This window comes from Myotis daubentonii, chromosome 2 (assembly GCF_963259705.1).
Source record: "Myotis daubentonii chromosome 2, mMyoDau2.1, whole genome shotgun sequence".
Lineage (NCBI taxonomy): Eukaryota > Metazoa > Chordata > Mammalia > Chiroptera > Vespertilionidae > Myotis > Myotis daubentonii.
The window spans coordinates 189,798,167-189,823,261 of record NC_081841.1 but is presented as its reverse complement, the minus strand read 5'-3'; the positions used below and the strand labels follow the sequence as shown (position 1 = coordinate 189,823,261).

Here is a 25,095-nt window from a genome sequence, read left to right as displayed (position 1 = left end):
AAACATATTTTTAAAAAATGATTATGTACTGCTATCCCTGTGAAAAATACCATGTTGACTGCAACCCACAAATATGCCAAGCAAGTTCTTTTGATTTGGTAGGCATAAAAGGGAATTTTAATATCCTCTCAAATGATTTAATGCTAGTATCTACCATGCTTCTCTCTCCTTTCGGTTTCACTACTAGGATATTCATAATGTTCAAACTTATTTCTCCTCCAATACCCTGTGGAAATTTGCCTAAGGGGGTTGATTCTACATTCACGGGGAATTTAAGAGGTGTGCCTCCCTCTCCATATTCCACCACCTCTAGCATCTAGAGATAAGCTTAGCTCACCTTATGCCCTGGGGCTGTACCAGGCTCCATTTCCCTCCTTTCAAATCCTCCACACACTGTAGGGGCCTGTGTCTCCAGGTACCCAGGCCTGCTTACCTCCAATCCATTTTCCGCATTGCAGTCAAAGTTCTCTCTTCAGAATGGAAATTCAGTGAGCTCACTTCCCGAATCAAAGCCTTGCTCCTTTCGTGAACTCCCCAGCACAGCTTGCCAGGGCCCACATCATCTGCTCTTTGCTCTTTGCCACCACCTCCCGCCACCTGCACCCCCAGGTTTCCTTTCCTGCTCATCCGGGCCCATGCACCAAGGCCACACCAGCCCACATCCAAAACAGAATCTTACTGCCCTAGCCAGTTTGGCTCAGTGGATAAGCACCAGCCCTTGGACTGAAAGGTCCTGGGTTTGATTCTAGAAAGGTATCTCTGTGTTACCTGTCGCTGTGATTTTAAGTGTGTTACATATTTTCAACAACATGGTATATCACATAAAAATGTAATTCACTTACAATATTACAACTTACATAATTTTTTGAAACAGAGCCAAGATAATGTAAAAGAAAAATGATTGGAAAGAAGTCATTAGCACTCAGAGTAAGCTCTTTATTTATTCTCAGGTTAGTTATAAAATTCTTTTAACTACTCCAATATTTCTACCTGCATGCTGAACACTATTCAATATTTCTACCTTTTAATAACAAAACCCTATTCATAAAACCATAAATGGAGCTTAAATGATAGGTTAATACTCTAAGTAAGTGGTCCCTGACCATGTAGTATTGTATGTTTAGGTTAAAATCCTTCCACATAAAAGAAAATTCTCAGAAAAGACCCAAGCAAGTTGCTTAAATATCATTTTATTTTTACATTTAGAAATTAACTGAAAGTCAAAAATTCTGAAAAGATTATTATTAAAGGTCAGCTGATGTGCTTGAGTTCCAGATGTGATATTTTCACTTTGAGATATTAATAGGAGATACCCAAGTAATTTATACAAGAATACAAAAAAGCAATCAGCTACATAGAAAAGTACTGAATCCATAATAAATGTTTAAGATTAATTTATCCAAAGATGTACTCTGGAATATTCAAGAACAGTAGGCATGATTATTCTGGGCTTAATATGTTTATCAACCCAAAGGAATAATTAACATTCTGTTTTAACTTTTTCCTCAATATTTTTTATTTTTATTGTTGAAAGTATAACAGATGTCCTTTTTTCCCCACTGAACCCCCTCCACACCACTCCTGCCCTCCCCAGGACTTCCCCCTCACTGTTATTTATCTATGGGTTATGCATATGTGCATAGAAGTTCTTTGATTAATTTCTTTCCACCCTTGTCTGTCCCAGGCCCCCAGACCTTTCCTTTGAAATAGGTCAGTCTGTTGCATGTTTCACTGTCTCTGGATCTGTTTTGTTCATCATTTTATTTTGTTCATTAGATTCCACATAGGAGTAAGACCATGTGATACTTATCATGCACTAGCAGAAATTAAATGAAACTTTTATTACTGCTACTATTCAGCCAATATTATTCTTTATAGAAGTAACTTTACAGTTTTCTAAACCAATTCCACTTATTACAGATGTTAATAAAAATATAAGGAGGTATATAATGAAACTCAGATGCATCGTCATTGTCAAATTTATCTTCCATTTTCAAATGTACAAAACTATATATCTTTAGAAATAAATATAAAATTTTTGTACTGTGGATTTTTTAGACATTACACAAATCCTTCTAGGAGCTTTTTTTAAAAAACCAATCTGTTGTTTCTAATAATTTCAGTATTTAAGTTATCAAACACTTCAGAGTTAATTCTGATTCTCAACTTTCATGAAAATAAAAGCTTCTAAAATGAGGAAGAATTGATTTGTTAGGGAATCTAAAACTTAAAGTTAAGAAAGAAATAATTAATTTACATAATTAGTTAATTAAATGAACTAATGAAGTTAAAAACCATAATCACTATTTTAAAAAGGAGAGTCCTGCCCTAGCCGGCTTGGCTCAGTGGATGGAGCGTTGGCCTGCAGACTGAAGGGTTGCGCATTTGATTCCGGTCAAGAGCATATGCCTGGGTTGTGGGCTCAATTCCCAGTGTGTGTGTGTGGGGGGGGGGGGGGGGCAGGTAGGGGCATGCAGGAGGCAGCTGATCAATGATTCTCTCTCATTATTGATGTTTCTATTTCTCCCTTCTTCTCTGAAATCAATAAAAATGATTTTTAAAAAAAGAGTCCTCATGCCCTATTTCCTTTTTCCTTTCTGGATAAAAAGATGATTTTCTTCGGAAAGTTTTATTTAAGGATAAAGTGGGCTGGCCTCTTTCTTTTTTTCTCCTTCTCCTTTTTAAATTCCCCCTTGCAGAATGATGTGTCTGTCACCAGCACTACTGCAAGCAGGAACTCTCCATGTGGTAATGGCTAGAAATCCAGAGGAGGTGGAGGGAGAAGAGAAACACCTCGTATGAAATTCCGTCATGTGTTGAGCTTTGTTTTTACCACTCTGGCTTAGAACCTTAATCAGCTAACACCAACTATTCCAAATGTCCTCACTGCCCACTCATCTCTGTTTTCCGATAGGAAATTTCTTCCTCCTGAAATTGAAAGTCATGGCATCCATCACACGTTTTAGGCAAAGAAAAAAACAAAATCCATTTTAAAACATCAGAGAATGTAGGACACTTAAAATGTTGATGATATTACATTCAAACAACTGTACGACATCTCCCTAATGATCTAGAGCAGGGAATTGCTGTAGGGTTTAATGATATGCTACTAAGTTATTTTGCATTTCAGCAACCACTACATATTTTGATATGATCTTAGCAAATAATAGTCCTGTAGTTAAAGCAGAAATTTAAAGACAACATTCTGTCAACCATGGTTTAATTTGTCTAGCGTAGGATGCTAAAATCACAAAGTTTATGCTCATAAAAATATTTTCATACTTTTCTTCTTTTCTGCCAGAACATTCATTTTTTTCATTGGATGGACATTCTTATCACAGGAAATAAGACAGTTTCTTTCATTAGTCAATTTATTCATTCTATCTCTAAATGTTTAATTTAATACCAATCACAAGGTCATAAGTCTGACTAAAGCAAGGTCCCCACTCTCATTAGTCACTAAGAGGTAAGATTTTTAAATGAAAATTTAGACTGTGAAAATTGCTTGAACACAGCTAACCGTGCTGCAGTAGATCTATGCTGCTCTGATGAAGCAAAGAAGGTTCATAAAGACCGACTTGAACAGATTGTACACTGGGGAGAGTTCCATGTTTTTGTTACTATAAATTGCTAATTTAAGATAATAAAATTTCAGTCCAGTAAACAAAACTACTGAGTTTCTATACGTGCCAAGAATTGTGATTATTGGGGAGTCAAAGACAAATGAGATACAGAATTTGTCCAGAAACAGTGGGGAAGACAGAAGTGTCAAGACAAAGTGATAGCCATATAGTTCCAAAAGATGTATACACACACTTTGAATAATTATAAAGGCAGTGTTTATTAAAATACATTTCACTTTCAAAATTGAGCTATCAGCTGTTACTATATATACATTTTTGGGGGGACACCCTACATATATACATTATATTACATATTATGTAGAATGCTAACATATAGTATCAATGATTATTTAATTACTAAATCCAAGAAGGTAAACCAATATTTTAAAAGGTAAATATTTTTGTTTGTTTTTTAAATACTGAAATGTTGTTGCATCTTTCAATCAACAAATTGGCTTGATCTGTTTAATTTGAACTTTCATTGCTGTAGTGAGTTTACATGTCAATACCATAAAGAAAAAGCATTTCTTTCAATTAAATCAATGTTTGGCAAACATTCTTTATGAAGGGGCAAATAGACATACATGTCCATTTTCTGATTCCTTCATGCAATTTTGGAGCTCACTCTTTTCATGGTGTTTTTCTCAGGATCCTTCCCTCCATCAAGCTTTCAGAAGAGGGAGGGGGCAGAGAGCAAGGACTCAAGTGAAGGGTAGAATTTTCCTGTCAGTCCATCCCCAGGACCCTCCTCCTGCATTGACTCCCAGTGGCCTCTTCTTTCTGGCTTCTTCCACTTAAAATGAGTTCACTCCTTTAGATTTCACCAGAACCATTCATCAGGCACCAACAGTGGGCCTTGCCCAGAGCCTGCTCTTCCTGGGAATCTACACCCACTGAGCGCTTCCAGCCACGGCTCCTACTAAGGATTCAGGGCAGTTCCCCATCACAGAAACACAAGAGGGAGATCAGCAAAACATACCAAAGTGATCGTTTTTATGAAAAATAAGTGGAAGTGGTCTACTGTGTAACAGAGACTCAAGTAGCTGAGTTTTATTTTCTTCTGAAGAGACTCACTGGGATATACTCATGGTGATATCAGAATCTTGTTACTTTAATTCCTCACTTGGGAGTAACCTTTGATGTTTTGAGTGTTTAGGGTTTCTTTTTAATATTAATTTATTTTGCAAAGGTTATCAGCAGGCAGGAGTTTTATGGTGAGGGTTTACAGGTACAACATGTGGATTATTTCACCAAGGTAATGTGTTTGATGTAAGAGACAATTGAGAAATAAAATCAGTCATCATTGCAGGATGTTCTGTTTACCGTGAAATATTTAAACAGGTGAGATATTGCAGTATGCCTGGGACAAACTGTTCTGTACCTGGATATCACACAGATGTTATATTATACATGACCCAGTAGGACATCAACAAGAACATGGCATCACTCTGAGCAATGCCACACAGTGCCTTCTGTTGATACTGTTTTGAGGACTTTATTTCAGAAAAAAAGTGTTAGATTAACCAATCTAAAAGTTAAAGCTAAGAATTAGCTATCTCTAACAATAATCCCCAAATAAGCACATAAGTGTTTAGAATTTGTCAAAATATCTAGCTGTAATCAAATTTAGTAACATCCATTTCCTGGGTAGATGTAAAGAGGCTTTAAAATCACACATGTGCACACACATCAATATGATGAACTATTCTACATGTATCTTAAAGTAACCTAAAATCACTACTTACTCTGCATGTATAGTGAAGAAAAACAAAATCCTTTCATTTTTTTCAAACAGGAAGTACATCATTAGCAGAGAACACCTTGATTAGTACACTTCTGAGATGGTGTGGATGAGAAACACTGAAAAAATGCTTGCAAAGGGAGAGCCAACATCTCACTGAGAAAGGGGACTGCATCCTGACTCTCAGGTTTATGGGAACTTTGACTTATTCTGTTAACCAAGGTGCTACAGTGCACATGGGGAAGGAGAACATGTTCTTGGCCCTGGAAATTATGTACAGCCGGACAATCAAAGACTACCACCTCAGTGGGAGGGATACCAGAGCATGTCCACCTCACAGATACAGACAAGCAACAGGACACTTTTCCAGACAGATTCTCGTTAGGCAAATGTCTGCCCTAGAGAAATTAGAAGCATAGCCAGTCCTCTCTTAGTTTTAGGGGCTTAAACATAAAAATATAGACTCCACATGTCTTTAGGACATACAAATCTACACTAATAAAAGAGAAACATGCAAATTGATGTCACTCCGCTATGCCCACCAGCCAATCAGGATGAGTATGCAAATTAACCCAACAAAGATGGCGGTTAATTTGCATATGCGGGTGTGGAGCGAAGACTGAAGGCTCTGGCCAGAGTGAAGACTGAAGACTGAAGAGGCTTGGCTTCTCTGCTGTGGTCGGACCAAAGGGCTGGGTCCCAGGTGCCGGAGGAAAACCGGTGCCAGAAGCCAAGGGAAGGAAGGCCTATTGCTAGAATCTTCATGCAACGGGCTTCTAGTTAACATATTAATAGTCCGAGGTTCCCAAAACTCCCAGATCATTTGATCAGAACCAAAGGACACCTTCTCTAAAAAGCTAACCCTCCACTGTGGCCACACAGGATTCCCACAGGCACCAAGTCACTCACTGAACGATAAACACTGAAAGAAAGAATCCTTTCTGTCAGCAGACATAAGAAACATCAACAGTAGAAGCTCAAGAACTTTAGCTAATATTGGTTACAAACTGGTTATAGATGGTGTAACAAAAGTGTTTAAAACAACTAAAAGAACTGGATATGTAAGAAAATAAAAGGAATTACTATTTAAGAAAAAGCAGATTTGAAAAAGAACAAAGAAGAACATTTAGAAACTTTAAAAGTCACTGAAATTAAATTTTAATGTATACATTAAACATCACACTAATCACTGCTCAAAAATGGATTGGTAGACAACAATTAGCAGAAGAAATTACCCAGAATGAAGCAGAGAGAGATACAGGGTTGAAAACTATAAAAGAGAAGTTAGGGGAGAAAAACAGAATGAGAGAGAACAGCATGCATCTAAAAAAAAGTTTCAGAAAAAGAGAAGAGGAAAAACAAAGAAGAGGGAACATTCACCAAGAAAATGGCCAATAATTTTTCAAATTGAGTAAAATAAATGCATCTGGTGATTTGCAAACGGAAGTCTCCAACTGAATAAATAAATAAAATTCATATCTATAATCATTGTGATAAAACTAGAAATTTATACACACATGAGAGCACACCCATATAACAATACTTATTTATTCATCCATTTGATTGCAAACCTCCTATGTGTCAATGATGGTGACAGGACCTACATGCATTAAGTTGATTCAGTCATGGCCTCAAGTCTTAGGATACTTGCTTTTGGGAGAAAAACAGCAATGCAGTCAAAATATATAACTCATGAGCAATTCCACAGTAAAGATATGCACAGAATCTACTAGAGTTAAGAAGATGGAGGAGATTACCTCTGACTACAAAGGAAAGAGGAAGGAGTCAGGGAAAGCCTCAAAGGACAGAGGTACTCAAGATGAATTTTTAGAAAAAAAAAATGTTTCCTAGGAAGAGAGGAGAATCCATGCAAAAGAGTGTGAAGGCATTCATTCATTCATTCATTCATTCATTCCCTGGAGATGTATGAGCATGTTCATGAGGTGTGCTGTTCCAGGAGGGCAGAAGATTTGGAGGGAATTGGTAGGAAATTCTCTTGGAAAGAAAAGTCAGAGAGATGGATAAATAATTCTATCCATGAGAATAGAATGCCTCAGAGCAGTTTTCCCATCATGAAAACTCTGAATTTGAATCTTAAGGAATTCCAACATATAAAACAGGTAAAACAGAGCTGTTCAGATAGAAGAGGACATGTGTATGTAAATATGTGTACGTGTGTTTTTACGGTTGGAGCCTAATGAGTTAAAAACCCTTGTTCTTGGAATGCATCTTATTTGTGAATGTTTTGAATAGGTCATCCTCATTTACAGATATTTCATCTTTTAGCAGCATCATTTCAAGAACTACTTCTTGTCTTTCTATATAAGTGGTTACGGGCTGGTATATATGTGTTCTTTTTACATATACATATGATTGTTTTGAACCCAAAACTTTACTAAAATACACTATTAGAGTGAAAAATTTGCATTAATTTATTGGATTTTCTAGGTGGACAATCACATTATTTGTAAGGATGGTAATTTTGTCTTACCTTTCTTGACAATGGCATTGCTTTTAATATTCTCTTATCACAATGATTCCAACTTTAGAATCAAGGCTAAAAAGAGCCTGGAACTACTTCACCACTAATATGATGTCTTCCAAAAGACTCCTTTTACTTCTAATTTAAAAGAAGATTTTGGAGTTGGCTGTTTTGTGTTTTGGCACCTTTTAAAATGGTCGATTGATTTTTCTCTTTTTACTTATTGATGTGATGTATACTAATATTTAAATTTCCTAATATTGATCATTGAGCATCTTTTAATGGACTGTTAGATTCAATTTGCTAATATTTTATTTATGCCTCTATATCTACAAGTCAGATAATTGCCTGTTCTTTATTTTATTAGTGTATCTTTTGATGTGTTGCTAGCACAGACATGCTGAAATTTTAATTTAAAATTTTTTTGAATATCAGATAAGTTTCAAGTTTTAAAAGAGGAACATAGAGACAGCCAATGCATTATTTTCCAGAAATATGAAAATAGCAATATTACTATACATTTACTTCAGATCTATTGTTTACAAATAAATTTCACAGATAAAATAAACACTTCCATCTACACATTCTTTTCCTTTCTCTCCATATTAAATAAATATGATCAAATGTGTATATATCAATTTAGTCTATACTAATAAAAGGGTAATATGCTAATTAGACCGGTTGACCAGCCATCTTCTGGATGTCTAGCTTCCTTCCAGACAAAGCCATGGTGGTGGGGGCTGAGGCAGGGGCAGTTAGGAGCGATCAGGCCAGGAGGGGAGAGCAGCTGGAGGAGAGATCAGGCTGGCAGGGGAGGGCAGTTGGGGGTGAGATCAGGCCGGCAGGGGAGGGTAGTTGGAGGCGAGATCAGGCTGGCAGGGGAGGGCAGTCGGGGGTGATATCAGGCCAGCAGGGGAGGGTAGTTGGGGGCGAGATCAGGCTGGCAGGGGAGGGCAGTCGGGGGTGATATCAGGCCGGCAGGGGAGGGTAGTTGGGGGCGAGATCAGGCTGGCAGGGGAGGGCAGTCAGGGGCATTAGAAAGGCAGGCAGGTGAGTGGTTAGGAGCCAATGGTCCTGGATTGTGAAAGGGATGTCTGAAAACCGGTAGTCAGACATCCCCCGAGGGGTCCTGGATTGGAGAGGGTGCAGGCTGAGCTGAGGGACACCCACCCCCATGCACAAATTTTGTGTACCAGGCCTCTAGTATTTAAATAAAATTAAATTATATAAAAGTACCTATAAAGTACATATTGTTGTGTGTACTTAAAATTACATAAGTAGTATTCAGATTGCACGCATAACTCAGAAAAATTGCTTTGTTAACTCAATTTTAACTTTTAAGATCTATTCTTAACAGATATACTTTAGGTTCATTTACTTAAATTGTTTTAAAATACCACCACTCCAGTCTAAGCAATGTATTCATTTCCTTAAATATAGTCATTTATTGTCTTTTCCACTTGCTTGCATGTTTAAGAATATGTCAATGAAAGTCATGTACATATTTACTTATGCACGTGTGGATTTTTCGAAGTCAGAGTTTCTCCACCTCAGGACTGTGACTATTTGAGGCCAGATAATTCTTTGCTGTGGGGCCATCCTGTGGAATGTGGGTTATTGGGCAGCACCCTCTGCCTCTGCTCACTAGATGTCAGTAACACCCCCTTCCCCAAGTTGTGAGGACCACAAATGTGTCCAGATATTACAAAGAGCCCCTTGTGGAGTAATAATGACCTATGATGATAGGTTATGCATATGTCCACCTTTTAAAATATTTTTTTATTATTTACTGATTTGAGGGGGAGGGGGGATGGAGAGAGAGAGAGAGAGAGAGAGAGAGAGAGAGAGAGAGAGAGAGAGATTAATTTGTTGTTCTACTTATTTATGCATTCATTAGTTGCTTCCTCTATGTGCCCTGACTGGAGATTGAACCTGCAACCTTGGCATATCAGGATGATGCTCTAACCAACTGAGCTTCCTGACCAGGGCCATAGGTCTACCTTTACTAAATATTACCAAATTGTACTTCAAATTGTTTGTACTAATTTGAATGCTCAGGAGTGTGTAAGTGCCCCACTCTTCCTATTTTCTGATTTTTGTTATTGTTGCAGATGTCATTGCGAAATGTTATCTGACTATTTTTTCAATTTGCATTTCCTTGATTACTTGTGAGAACATGCCTCATTTCATATATCTGTTGGAACGCTAGGGTTTTTCTGTATATGGCTGTCTTCTTAACAAAAGAAACAAAGGATTTTCTTCATGCTTTAAGTTTTGCAATGGTTCAAACAATTCTCTGTTGTTTGAAGGTTTCAAAGTATATTCTTAGGAATTTCCTGGGCATGGCTCATTTTGTGGGTGGAAATAGCCTGGGTTCCCTCGATATTCATCTAATTTGATTTCTTATTTCTTTTAGAGCCAATTTCAGATTTGTGCAAAAGATTTTTATTTATGTAGCAACACTACCTATTGGGTTATAGTCTTTGTCCATATTGCCAATGATAACTATTTAGTTTTTTAGTGATTTTTGTGTGTTTGTCTTTGCTTCTTTATTAAGTTGGTAATTTTATTGCATTGTGAAAAGAATATACGCTGTACAATTTCTGAATTTGGCGATGTATAAGACTTTACTCTATGGCTAAAATATAAGACTCATTTTTAAGTAAGTATATCATAAGCATCTAAAAATATGGTATGGATATAAAAACTATCAATTGATAATATGCTTTGTTCACTATTTTACTTTAGGCAATTTAGGTTAAAAAATAAGTACATCTTTGGCCCATTCCTTTTCTATGAATTTTAATTTATAGTACTTCTGTTTGTGTGTTCCTTGACATAAATTTTAAATCTACACAATTTGTCCACATCCACTCCTTTTACCTAACAAACTTCTCCATTCTTCCTTTCAATTATTCATGTTTAGTTGTTTATATACATCATAAATCATTCTTACATGTTAACATCCACTCAACATGACTTTCCCAAATGCAAAAATTTCCATCTTTCTAGGTAAGTGACTCACTTCTGACCAGATATAAAACACTTGGGACTACACATATTAATAACATATTATGATTGATAAGAATATTTTATATGTAATAATATATGTTTTACATAACATCTACATAGAAAATGATATATAACATGCCTGATACATTTATGTCATGATATGCATTATTAATAATTATTTATATTAACGCATTTATTGACATAATGTATGAGGAAATGTCTGGCACTGGCATAGACCTTTCTGCCCTTCATCCTCAGAGCCTTCCTCACCTCCGGCCAGTCCCATGCTCTCCTCACTTCTTTCCTGAAGGCCTCAGGAATTCATCCCAGTTTCCTCTCTTTTTCAGGCTTCTCCCATCTCTCTACCCTTCACAGTCCTCCCTTCTAAGGCTGGGGAGAGAGGACAGCCTGGAAGGCAAGTACAGGGTGCCTCTTTAAAAGAGGTGTTGCTGACAATTGAACTGACTGATATAGACTGGGGATTGGAGCAGGGATTTCAAAAGGAGAGATTCAGGAAGATAGAAAGTTCTAGAACTCTCACAAAGAAGTTTCCATCAGAGCCCTGACTAAGCAGTTCCTGGCGACCTTACTGAAAATGTGTCTGGCAACACGGGGGCAAGATGGTGCAGCACAGAGAGTGTGCGAGCTCGGGCTCTGGGTGTGACGGATGTCCTGGCTTTGGACATCCCAGAGCTTAGGTTTGTCTGTATTTTGTCCATTCTTGGTGGAAATGGCAGGAAAGGCCTGCCTTGTGAGGTTGTTGTGAGAACGGAATTTGGTTTGCACTTCCGTAAAGTGATCAACGCTTCCCTGCCACGACAATGTTATGTCCGCCCTTTAGGTTTGATTTCACACAGTGGGATATCTGGCTTTACTTTTCTCAAAGGATGATCTGCAAAATTTTGAAAATCTGGTAAAATATAAACACATTTCCAGGTCAGGTTGTCTTATTTGATCATAAATTCAACAAAATAAATTTTGTTTGGGTTTCGCAGGTAACCTCTAGAAGGGGGGCACCTGCAGAACCACTGCTTGTGATTTACCTGAGATAGTGGTTCTCATTAGAGCACAGGAGAGTCCCAGGTTGGCGAGGCTAAGGCCCAGGCTGCGCCCTAGGCCACTCACAGCAGCATCTCCGGGAAGTGGCAGGCATCCGTAGGTTTCCCCCTCCCCAAGGGATGTTGGAAATCACTAATTTAGAAAGATCACTCTTGCTCTTGGGTGGGGGAAGACATAAGGGAGAAGAGATGCTGAAGTGCAAATATAATTCATTATTTACTACTCCTCACTTAGGAAAATCATTGGTGTTTGGACACACACACTCATTTTCCCTGGGTGTCCTTTAGTTGGGTTATATCTCCATCTGGGGCATTCTCTTTATTTGGTGAATGCGTGCTCCTCCGCTCGCTAGGGAGTCATGCTCTCTGAGATGTGTTTCTTGGCTGAGGTCCACAGGTGGCTCTCACTCATATCACACTCTAAGGCAGTGGTTCTCAACCTTGGCTGCACATTAGAGTAACCTGGGAATCTTTTTAAAAATCCTGATTTCTTGGCCTCATCCTACGGGAATTCTGTTTCTTTGTTATGGGGTCGGGCCACAACATCAGTAACAAAGAAACAGAATTTCCGGAGGATGAGGCCCAGAAATCAGGATTTTTGAAAAGATTCCCAGGTGATTCTGATGTGCAGCCAAGGTTGAGAACCACTGCTCTAAGATCTATTTACAGGTCTCTTTCATATTAGGACTCTGGAAAGTCAGCCACAGGTTATTTTACATGTTAGTAGTCTTAGGCCCCAACAAAGCGCCTATAACCTTTAGAACTACAATCTGAAATAAGTTATTTTTGCAGTATGCTATAGTTTTATATTATTTAGCACCAGCAATTCAAAAGGTGAACTGATTATGAGTTGGATGCAATTTATTAGCATTTGTCAGTGTGAAGGACGTAGTCTTCGGGTAAGGAAAGAGCCCATCTGGAATGAGCCCACAACTGGCGAGTATTCATTTATTTGTGGCACTGCTTATATTTCTCTCCAAAAATTATATAAGAAAACACCACTCCTGTTTCTCTTCTATGGACCATTAGATTCAGCAGTGTTTCTGTTTCTCTCCGTGACCCGTGATTTCACCCACTTAGCCACACTGTGTCCATCTCTCTGCTCACAGCCTCTACTTCATATTCCTCCCACAGCCTGGGCACAAAGCATCCTGTAGTGCTCCCTGGAACCCCTTTGTGGGATGTTCAGGACATTCCTCACATTGTAGCATTCGTGGATATATGCAGATTGCTTAGATTTTGAACACTTTGAGCCACCTCAGAGAAGTGACCATCTCTTATATTTTTGCATCCCCAGAAAAGACCACTGTTTCTAGGATACAGTAGATAATTGCAATTTTTGAATTGGTGAGAGAAACGTTAGTGAAGATATGTGTCTCCTTGAATTCCTGCAGTCTCTTTGATGGCTGGTCTTCTAGACCCCTCTCTTCTCTGCTCAGTATGTTGTCAGAACCCCTCCATCCATTTCGTGTTGCAAGAACTATGTGAGCATGTGATGCTTGAGTGGAGGCCAGGGTGGTAAGAAGGAGGACTGGAGGATGAGCCCTCTGAGCAGGTGCTTTTCTTGAGTGGTGGGTGTCAGAGCAAGGTGGCTCCAGTAGCAGCCCATTGACAGGGACAGGGAGTGAACCAGAAGCCCATGAACAAAGCCAGAGATTGAAGTCTGTTCTGTGCTCCAGGGAAAAGTGCTGGAGGCTTTAAGGGGGATGAGCAGTGATGAAAACTGACTTCTATGTAAGAAAGAGCACGTTTACAATGAACACGAGACCCTGGGGGGTATGGGAGGCCAGGGGAAGGTCAAGGGGAGAAAAAAAAAAGGAGACATATATAATACTCTTTGCAATACTTTAAGCAATAAAACAATTAAAAAATAAAGAAAAAGAAAGAGCACCTTTACTTCAGAGTGGGTTGTGTCTATTGGTGGGGCCAGTGTTAGGAAACCCAAAAGAAAGGCTTGAATAATAGAGGTAAGTGATGATGGTAGCCAATCATGGGGCTGTGCATGGACATGGAGAGAGGTAACCACATGTGTTGTATATTTAGGAGGCCTAGCCAACAGGACTCGCCAATGGTCTCGGAAAGAGAGTTAAGAATAACATGTTAGGTTTTGGTGTGAGTCCAGATGCATTTATTGAGGCAGGGAAGACTTGGTAAATCAAATATCTTAAAAGAAGCTACACGAAAGCTGGTATTAACCAGAGTGAGCCATTTTAGGATCATTCATCAAATGTCCTTAAACTCTGGGATGCCTGTAGCTGATGCTAAGCTAACTGTGCAAAACGATGCTGTTTACTTGATTCTGAACAACACAATGGCTGGAGAACACAGGAACCAATGAACACAAGCCACTTTGAAGGAAAGACAAGTGCAAGCCTTTTTATACTCAAAATAAGTTTCCTTGGACCCCATGAAATAGTCAAGAAAAGAGATGTCACATTCAGAACAACAAAATTCATAAATCACTAATTGGTGGATATGAATTAACATGAAAAAATTAAGCTAAATAACTAAGGATATGACAAACATATTAAAACAGACTTGAGGTGCTGAACAAAATCCACTAGCCTCCATGTACAGCAGAAGGTGTGAAAACATAAGCGTGTTGGTATGCTACACCATGATTCTGAAGAAAGCCTACCTACACACAATACAATTCCCACTGACTGCATTTGTGTGACATGAAAATGACTGAGCTCTGTGATACAGAGCCCTAAGCAATGGGAAAATGCAGCACTTAAAACTCGGTAAGTGAAGAAAGTTTGCAAATAATGCACTACTAACTCTGATTCCAGGTGATTTTGATAAGATTACAACTGACTTGAATAAAGAAAATTTCTTTACTGAAGTTCAAGCAGCATCGACCCTTCAGACCACAGCGGGTGAGAGTGACTCTTTGAAGCACTTTATTAGTAATGATCATTCAGCAGTTCGCACTTGCCAAGAGGAAGATATTTGTGGAGCAGAGGGTGGAAGCACAATTAATGACTTTTCCCATGACTCAGAAACGTGTGGGCTGGCCTCTGCTGTGTTTTTGGAGCTCTGTTTAGATTCCTGTGACCAGAAGGAGTCACACAATGGAGGAGACAAACTCCACCAGGTTATAGCATCTTAGACTTGACTTACATGTCTATGGAATCTCACAACACAACTTATCTGTGGTGTCCAGCTGGACAGGTTGATGGAGCCAAGCATGAATGAATTTTTAATATATATAAAGAGAGATTATTTGGTATATTTTAATATATAGTTTTGACTCTATGACCCTACACTGATGGTAAAAGACCCTTTCTTCCTTCAAGGTTCCGTAGGAGGTTTCATAGAGCTGAAAGAGCTTCCTAGCAAAAGAGATGTCAGTGTCAGAACAGACAAAACTAACAAATATGAAAACAAAACCCCTCAGTAGTACTGGAAAGCCCCAGGTTAGAGTGAATATTAATAGCCCAAACATGAAAAGTCATGCCATTATTTTTTAATACTTTATCTTAAGCAAAAGCAATACATGGGGGGGGGGTAGGACATTCTCAATGACATTAGCTAAACCGATACTTTCATATATTCCACAGTCAACATGTATTTACTCAGAACCTATTCTGTGCCAAGAATTATTCCAGCCACTTTCAACTAATCAATGATTCAGACAAACATCCACGCCCTAGTGGAGCGTATAGTCACGCAGGGGGCAGAGACAAGGCACAGAAAGTATTATAAAAGAGTAAATTATAGAGCATGTCAAGGTGCTGAGTGCTATGAAGAAAAGCAGGCAGAGCACGTAAAAGAGCTTAGGAGGACAGGGTTCAATTCAGGTGGCAGATCTATCAGGGGCTCACTGAGAAGAGGAAATGTCAGCAAAATCCTGAAGAAATAAGGAAAGTAGCCAATGTGGCATCTGGAGGAAGGACATTCTAGGAAGAGGGACCAGTTAGAGCAAACCTAGGGTGGGAATATGCCCGGGGAGGTCAAGGCACAATAAGGAGGCCAGGGTGGCTAGTGGGGGCCACAGGGAGACTGGAAAGAAGGTTTACAATGAGAAGGGCCAGATCATACAGAGCCTTGGAAGCCAATGGTGGGTCTCAGGCCTCAGAGAAATAAGGAAAGACGGTGGCATCAGCAGAAGAGTACTTCAAAGAACAGTTGTGTTGACTATGAGCTTGAGGGTTGGTTCCTTATGGGGGACAAGGGTGACCTGTGATGATGAATGCCATCATCCCAGCAAGGCACATGGGTCAGTCACCTGGGTGGCAGCAGTGGAGAGCGAGAAGTAGAACCAGCTTCATGAGTTGACTGTGGTTATAAAAAGAAAGGTGTCAATGACACTCCATGGGATTTTAGTCTGGGGTTCTGGAAGCCTGGAGTGGCCAGCCGAGGATAGAGCAGGTTTGGGTAGGGTTGGGAGTTCATCAGACTGGGACATATTCAGTTAGAGATTTCTGTTAGATGGCCAAGTGCTTATAAGGCCATGAATATATCTTCATAAAAGAATCGGCTTCATGTATTAGCTCCAGCACTCAAATGTTTTACTGAGCTAATTCCTCTTGAGGCAACCAAGACCATAAATGATGGTAGGAGATGGGCGATGCTGTGAGGAAGCTTCACACAGCCCAGAGTTCAATAACAAAAGACATGCTGGTGTCAGAACAGACAAAGCTAACAAATGAAATGTAACCCCTTGCGTACCAATGCCCAGACCTAGGCTCTGAAATCACAGCATACACATACGGACGGGCTGGCTAGGGAAGATCTGGCATAGGAGGAATCCATAAATATAAAGTCTCTGTGTGTGCATTGATGATGAGGTGAGCAGTAAGTCCTGGTGTGGCAGAATCCCACAAGCAACCAAAACACAAAGGAGGCCAAAGTGCTGGGCCTGATTTCTGAGAACTCTGAATCCACAAGAAAGAGTGAGAATTCAGAAGGCAGGGGCGGGGCGGGGGGGGGGGCACTTGTGGGGAGAAGGCTCATTTATTTGGGGAAGTTAAAGTGATGAGGTTGAGGACCCAGGTGAGGGTGGTTCTACTCAGTAGGGCTGGAGGTCAAGTTTCTCTTTCCTACACCACCCTCCATGCCCAAGCAGCATCACTGTGGAAATGAGACCCCATAACCCTCAGCGATCCCCCTAATGAAGAGCCCTCCCTGCCTCAATCCCTTGCATTAGCTGCAACAGACCCCTTCCTCTGAAATAGTTCTCCTAGAGTCAGAGACTGTGAGCCCCAGGAACCCAGTAGCCAAGCTGCCCTCACTGTGTTCCTGTAACTCTTCACTCTTCCTGCCTCCGACTCTACCAGGATTCTGTGGCCAACCAGCATCTTCGCAGCCGAGGACCCAGTACCAGGGCAGGAGAGGAGACCAGCCATGTGGTCTGTGGCCTCAGGGGCTCAGCCTGTCAGGGTGAGGCAGTCCCTTCATGGCTCCTTTTCAAATATGTCCACAAAATTTTTCACCTGTTACTGAGAAATCAGAGTTTGAGAGGCAGAACTACAGTGTGTTTCAGAAAGCTCTGGATGAGGCTGTGGCTCCTCTGTTCTTGGCATGTGACTGTGGGTGATTCCCTCCCCGCTGCCTGTGTCAGTCTGGGCTGTGGACACAGTGAGCTGATGTCTGTCAAGTTCTTAGCTCAGCTCCCTTCCTTAACCCAGGGCTGAACAAATGGTTATTATGATTTTAATTATGCTGCCCACATGTGCTCGGATTCGGCTGTGGATTTACAAGAACAGAAATAGCTTTAAAGTGCTCATTCTATCACTGTATAAAATGTGATTGTAGAGTTGTGTACACACAGATAAACACACACATTTTATCATAGGATCCTACGTAAATATCCACATCGTGTTATCAGTTTCCAAACTCACCCTGAAAAATCCACATGCGTGTCTGGTTTGAACTTGACCGAATCCATTTGAAGAGATAGATGATCGGTGACCAATCATGCATTCCAAAATCCTATGGAGGTCATGTCTTGTGATTAAATAGGGGCAGGTTTTCTAGACTTACAGGAAATCTGTATTTTTTTTTTTTACTCTAGCTGGTGCAGAAACACAAAGCATTTGAAGCATCTGAATTGATTTTCTTTTTGCCTCAGGGAATATGTGAGACAGGAAGTTTTCCAGAAGTGCTCATGCTCTGCCTAAGGTTGTACTTTTCTTTGAATCTCAGTAACAACACTCGATTCTTGTTCTATAAGAAGAACCGCAGAGAAGCTGAGCCAGGGGGCCGATGATAGACCAGTCCAAGACTTCTCAGGACATCTTCACCACCTCCTGCCCATTGCCCGGGCCATTGTCCTTTCCATATCTACTCTCAATCACTCTCACTTCATCAAAAAGGCTATGTTGATATTTGCCCCCCCCCCCAAAAAAAATCCAACTAAATTTAAATAACTGAAATAAGTAATTCATCACAGTAACATGAGAATCAAAGTTCAGACTAGATACACAAAGAAGTTCAGGGATGTCCCTGGGCAGAGCTGTGCTGAGGTGGAAGCATAAACTGCGAGAAAGATTGCCCAAGATTCCAATTCTACCACAAGCATGTCAAACTTGCGGCCCGCAGGCCACATGCCTCATTTATTTGCCCTGATTTAGCCTTTGAGTTTGACATGCTTGTTCTACGTGAACTAAAGTTGCAATGTGAACTCATAATCTTTTGCATTAGCAGCTATTACTTCAGTTATTTTCACACGGCGTCAGTGGGAAAGGGCCTGCTATAACAACGGTCGACAACACTAGGTGGTCCTTCTGCAGAACTCGCTGGGGCCCATGCGTCTCTAGGGGTACGAGGCAGCCCACGTGGTCCTCACTCATCACAGTGCTATAAGGTTGGCCCTGCTTCACCAATGAGCAAAAGGAGGCACAGAGCGGTGGCACCATTTTCCCAAATACCCAGACAGTGTGAGGAGTGTCCCGATCTAAACTGAGCTTTTAGATAATGAGTACACTGTGTTTGGCAGTTCACACGTATTTATCATTGAATTTTCATGAAATTCAAAAGTCACCCCATACTGAGGATACAATCCTCCCAGATGCCCTCGAGTGCAGGACTTGACTTTATAGGCTACCCAGGCCCCATTTTTGCGAACAGCAATTCATATATGTGGATTTTGGCCATGTGGTTATATCCATAGGAGAATAGCATCTTATCTTCCCCTGTGCCATATCTATCCTGTACTTCCTGTGAAATGCTAAGGAAATATGGGGGACCACTTGGGAAAGTGCATATGGAAAGCACTGATAATAGATATTTTTGTGTTATATTCAAGAAAAAAGAGGAATGGCCATGGAGTCAGTAAGAGGACAGAGTCAGGCTGGAGCAGATGTGAGCTGGGACAATGGGTCATGGCTCACCCAGACTCCGAGGATGAATCAATGACAGGACTGTCACAGGGAGATGGTCACTCCACTCTTGACCCAGAGGAAGGCTCGGTGAACACAGTAATGTAGGGCTACCAAGTGCAAGGGGAGGAAGAGGCTGGCAAGTGGGGCTGGGAGAGAAAAGGAAATGCTAGCAACAGCCTTGGCAGGACATATGAGAGTGGGCATGACTGGTAGAGAGTTGCACCCAAGTGTGGGATATTGTTTGCTCTCTAGCCACAGGAGACAAGTTCACACACACACACACACACACACACACACACACACACACACACACTCACACACTCACAGAGCTGTGACCAAGTCTCTCTAAAATGGCAGTGGAGTCACCAAACACTTAAGAAGACTGTGGCCTTTCTCAACAAGCTTCATGAGTCTCCAAAAGCCACACCTCCTTTTACAAAGGACAGCACCACCACTGGCAAAGGATTGCTCTCTAAATCCATGCCTGTGAAGTGGCTCAATGCAGTTATTCACAATGTGCAATTCAATGAAATACTTTTTATTTATAAAGAAGAAACAATTTCAAAGGTATAGTGACAGAGGGACAACAGAGACAGAGGAAGACACAGCGAGATGAAGAGGGAGGACGGGGAGAGAGTGTGTTGAAGTGGACGGGTCCTGCTGAGACAGGGAAGCCATGTGGAGATCACTGTCAGTGAGCATTTGCCTTGTGGTCCTGGGGTGGGATGTGTCTTCACTTTGAAACATAACTACTTCCATGTTTTCAGACCCACAAAAACTAAATTATGCAAGCCACAGCCCTTATCCTAGACTTTTAGAGACAAATACGCTCTGTTATTCAGAAATTTGGAGGGTTTTGAAAATTAGGGTAATGTTTATATCCCTAATGAAGCTTTTTAATTCTGGGAAAAACATATGAATATTCTCAATAAGTGAGATATATAAAGATTATAAAGTACTCATATCAATTCAGGTCTATATTTTGCCCCAAATGAGTTCAGGTTGTGTAACTAAAAAAAAAAATCACATATGCATTAAAAATTGGTTTTCAGAACATTTTGAATTTGGGATCTTCAATTGGCACTTTAAATTCATAAAGATTCACTCATATAAACCTAAACATGTGTTATTATATCTACTTGACTGACAGAGAAAGCAATACTCAGCATTTCACTCTCCCTGAGTGACTTTCTATTTTCCTAACTGAAGGCAGACATGGTGCTTGACCATCTAGTGCATGTAATTCGTGAATGGGAGGAAGTACAGAAGTCACCGACCCTCACTCCTTCCTGGTGGCTTTTCACAAGTGAAATGTACCTGTCCATTGACCGAGATGACCCCACCCTTTCCACATTCTCAGTATTATAACCTTCAGCTAGAGAGACATGCAAGCTCTTGTGGTTTCAAATAAAGAAACGACTCGAAATGGACATTTATGGTAGAGAGGACAACTCCAGAATGTGCTAAGTCACCTTTGTTTAACCAATTTTAAATTCCCTTAAGCACAGATGTTGACCTTGTGCTTTCCCTTCCATTTTCTTATTAAAAAAATAGCCTTGACACAAGAATGCAAAGGCAGTGGTTGCTGTTTTCTGGGTAACAACACTGCTGCAGAGCAATGCAGGGTTGAGGTTAAGAGTCAGCAGGACCTGGATTCAAACATAGCTCCCGGTTGACCTCTCCATCCTCAAGTCCTGGTCTATCTGATGCAGACACGGTGCTGCACCCTCTGCTTGGTTACAGGCGAGGATTCAGCCGGACACAGGTGATGAGCACTAGGACAGCGCCTGGCTTATGCTAAGTGCTCCGTAAATTATATATCTTAAATTGCGATCATCATTTAAATAACTAATAGAGTCAGTTAGACATAGATGATAATACCTCCTATCTTGAACCTTTGTCTTGGGAGCACCTTCAAGCTGTGCTTGTCTAAAATGTGTGGCCAGTCAACGCTTTTATTATATCACAAAATCAGGAAGAAGTATCCTCAAATAATATTTAAGTTTACCCTTATCTTTTAAAAAAAAATTATGTGAGACTTCCTCAAGTTAAGTTCCATGTGAATAAGAAACCCTCAGCCAAAAATGAACTTTCGCTGAGAGTTCACGGCTGCAGCACCCTGTGACAGGTGTACTCCCGGGCAGCAGTCACATGTTCAAGTGCTCGGTGAGTCAGAGTTTCCTTTCACAAGCACACAAGGTTAGAAACAGGTCACATGCTCTGAGTCAAACGACTGCTCACGCTGAGTGCATCATTCAAAATCTGACCTTTGCTGAAATGTTATTATGTCATCCCCATCATTTCAATATGAAGGGGGATTAGGAAGAACTTCTTCGGATTCTGGAGCCCAACCGTTCTGGGACTAAACCCATAAAAGCTATTTAAAGGAGGCTGAAGATAAGCAATTCATTACTATGTCTAGTTTTCTTTAAAGCTCAATTCCCACAAACATAAACTACATTTATTCCTCAGACGTAATGTTATTATTTCATACAAAAATTGAAATAGAACTTAAAATACAAAAAGCCATGTAAAGCAAAAGTAAATCACAGGAAGAATCATAAATAAAACAGAAACCATTAGAAATGAGCTTTTATTTTTTCCCCCCTTTGCTTCTGTCTGGCTTTGTGGGGAGTTCACCATCTAGTGGAAATTCTCAGTAAGTGCAATCTTACTGCTGCTGCTCAGTGTCAGACACCTAGAGACTTTCCCCTCTGGTTTTAACCATCTGTAGAGAAAGATTCCATGCGCAGTATTATAAATGTTGTGCGCATGCAGTTAAGCTATAAGAGCTGATGCCTATACCTGTACCATTTATATTCTAGAATTGAACAGAGTGTTTTCTGCTTTTTCCAGATATTGTCCCATTTTTTACAAACAGAACAGTATTTTTTGGTGCAAGAGCACAGAAGTAAACCTCCATAAATTTTCATGTCATACTTTGAAAAGTTTTACTTCCAAAAACAGACTCAAAGTTACAAAACCTCCAGCTTTAATTAGAAAGCATCAACTAAAACCATGTTGCTTTTTTCTCCTCTGGAGTTCTAATCACATAAGAACATGTGATAAATGAGTATCTTCAGATCATAGTTACTGTTACATGTTTCTTTCATGTATGTAATAAGTTGATTTTAATAAAGAAGAGAAAAAATGCATTTGAAGAAAAAGAAATTTCAATTTTTGTACTGTATAAGACTCAAGATAGAGTAACAAAATTTCACGACAAGATGCACTGTGGAATGAGTATTCAGTAAGCAAAGGACTTGCAGGTGGTAATGTAGGGGCTGGTTGGTTCCATTTAATATATATGCCGACATCTTTTTAAAGAAAATCAGATAAGTGATGTGATACGGATATCCCTCAATAATAGTGTTTATATATACACACATGTGTAGGTATTTAGACATATATGTGTGGTATGTGTGTATATATATATATATCGTGATATACTTTACCTGTGTGTACTGTTTTAAGAAGACTCAGAAGGATCATCAATTTGTGAAAGGTTATAAAGGTAGCAAGTTCACATTTATACTGTGAACAAGCCAAACAACTTCCCAAATTATGGTACTTCATATACATAATTACTAAACAAAAGATGAGAACTCAGGTCAAACTCCTCAAATGAACATTAGTAGCACTGAATGGTGAGAAGATACACCAATAGTGTAACTGTGAGAAGACCCACTTAACATAAAACACACAAATAGTGTGGTAGGCAGAGTATTATAATTTGCAAAATAACTTGCTTTCTTATTAAATAATAATTTGTCTCTGGAATTCTCATTGTTCAAATGTTCCCACTGGTACTTTTATGAATCTGGAGTGGTGGTGTATATTTGTGTTGAGGAATGTTGTTTTGTGCCCATTAGACGTGTATAATACATTTTAATAAAATAACCTCTTTGTTCAAGGGAACTGAATTATTCATTATTTTGCCAAGTTCTTTCCTGTTGGAGCTTCTCACAAAGCAACCCCTGACTGTTTGACTTTCTAAATAGCCTAAGTGATTCCAAACTCTCTTTTTGCAAAGAGAAATGGATGTTAGAACTGGCGCTCAATAAAGAGATGCTTGTTTTCTCCCACACATTCACATCCTTCAAAAGACTGGTCCAAACCACAGGCCAAGAAGTTAAATGGTTTCTTTGAATGGCAGATAGATTGCTGCCTTTTTTTCTCCAGTGCTGTATGCCCATACCGCTAGGCACACACCCGTGCACGCGCACACACATAAACACACCAGTCGTACACTCTAAACTGGTGATCTGCTCTAAGCTTTGAGTTTTGCCTGTAAGAAAGATCAGGAACACAGGAATCACAACTTTTCTTCCTCACAGCCTACCCCTGAGCAGCTAACCCGTGCTTCCCAGTCTGAGGCTTTTCCCCCCAGGGACATGTCCCATGAGAGACAAAGTAGAAATAACAAAAGTTGATGCCAGGCAAGGGGCTTTTCCCACACTGCTGCTGTAGAATATATTCCTTTCAGCACAAGCCTACATAGGACCTGGATTTGATTTCCTCTTTTAGGAAGTGAGGGAATTGGGTAAAGACATTTCTAATGCCCTAGAACCTTAGCATCTATTTTTTTAAGTCACTAAACTGTGGGATATTGTACTTCAATATTAGCATTTTCTTTTTCTTCTAAATCCCTGTTGTTTGGGGAGACAGTATACCCTCAAAGACTCTTTTACTTTAAATAGAATACAATTTTGACAAAGCCTTAACTTCTGGATTTCTTCTACTCGCACTGACAAATGATATCTACGCTGCTGGATGTAATATGTGTGATTACATCTGTGTAATATGTGTGAAGCTGAATGAGTGTGATTAACAATGTCATGGTGAATTAGGATACAGCACATTCATTCTCTCCCCCTGGCTTGATGTCCCACCATCATTCAACCCACAGGAATGACCAGGGTAGACTTTGTACCGTAGCTTTTCCATCCAGTTCTAGGAGCTCAGCCCCATCACCCTGAAAAAACCCCTCTCACTCCAGCTTGCACTTGGCATCTTCATCGGACTGTCTACTCAGCTTCTTCACCTTCAGATCTCAAACACAGCACACTAGTCCTCAGGCCCCACTTCTCCTCCCCAGGCATTCTTTAAGTTTTCTCATAGAACTTCTCACAAAGTTATGAAAACTCACACTATTCTTCTCAAACCCACAAACAAATTTCCTACTAATTATGAATCGGGTGTTAACAGATATGGGAAATTACTACTGATCTCAATCAGAATCTAGTTCTCCCGTGCCATGCGCCAATGCACGAGTGAGCTTGGATCAGCACATCAGCTCCCTCCTACTCCCTTCTCCCACCCACTTCGGAATGGCATTTACTCTCCTGATGGTTTCGTTCTCATCCTGATTAAGACCTCGACCAACCCTTCTGGGGAGACCACTTGGAGCATGCAGTAGTGGCAATGCTCACATCGCAGAGACACTGGCCTGCTTCTTATAGCTCTATGACCCCCCTCGCCTCCATCACCATCCTGTAACCAAGGCATTCTCATTGTAACAAATGCTTTCTGCCTCCAGTGCAGAAAATCAGCCTCCGGGTTTTTGTGCTGTTCGTCTTAAACCATTATGTAACCTCATCTGTTATTAATGAATAATAATCGCCCCCAAAATATTTCCCATTATTTCAAAAGACTACCAAAATTTAAGAATGCATAACTAATGTTATATCCAAAATACCCAAAAGAACATAAAAGTTACATATCTACACATGTTTTTATTCTTCTCTGAAAATTAGGACAATAGAAACATTAGTTAATACACATACCCAAAACTTCACCTAAACAATAAATGATTATAATTTGTTACACAGATGGCCCTAACATAACAGTA

At 40.0% G+C, this 25,095-nt stretch overlaps 1 protein-coding gene across 1 annotated transcript in view; it reads right to left on the bottom strand.

Moving 5' to 3' along the window:
• Positions 1-25,095, bottom strand: part of MYO16 (myosin XVI) — a 424,936-nt gene that overhangs the window by 258,706 nt on the left and 141,135 nt on the right. The gene's annotated exons all lie outside the window — the stretch shown is intronic.